This window comes from Anarrhichthys ocellatus, unplaced genomic scaffold, assembly GCF_004355925.1.
Source record: "Anarrhichthys ocellatus isolate YVR2014 unplaced genomic scaffold, GSC_Weel_1.0 scaffold8, whole genome shotgun sequence".
NCBI classification, from domain to species: domain Eukaryota; kingdom Metazoa; phylum Chordata; class Actinopteri; order Perciformes; family Anarhichadidae; genus Anarrhichthys; species Anarrhichthys ocellatus.
This window is the reverse complement of record NW_022280038.1, coordinates 10,761,666-10,761,906: the sequence shown is the minus strand read 5'-3', so window position 1 is coordinate 10,761,906 and position 241 is coordinate 10,761,666. Positions and strand designations below refer to the sequence as shown.

Genomic DNA, 241 nt, shown 5'->3' with positions numbered 1-241 from the left:
TGCTGGAGGATCTGGGTCTGTCCACGGTGGACCGGTCTCTGCTGGAGTCTGAGCTGAAGGAGGTTCTGGTGAACCTGCATGAGTTCATCTGGTTTCACCAGAATCCAACCCGGTGGCTCCGATGACGAGCATTAAGAATAACTATAGAAACAGACCATCTTCTCTCTGATGGTCTCTTTACTGATGGAGGTCTGATAGAGGATCAGGACTACACTGAGACTGGTTCATATAGAGGATCAGG

At 49.8% G+C, this 241-nt stretch overlaps 1 protein-coding gene across 1 annotated transcript in view; it reads right to left on the bottom strand.

The window, feature by feature from the left end:
• ero1a (endoplasmic reticulum oxidoreductase 1 alpha) overlaps positions 1-241 on the bottom strand; it is an 8,702-nt gene that overhangs the window by 5,500 nt on the left and 2,961 nt on the right. The window lies entirely within an intron of this gene.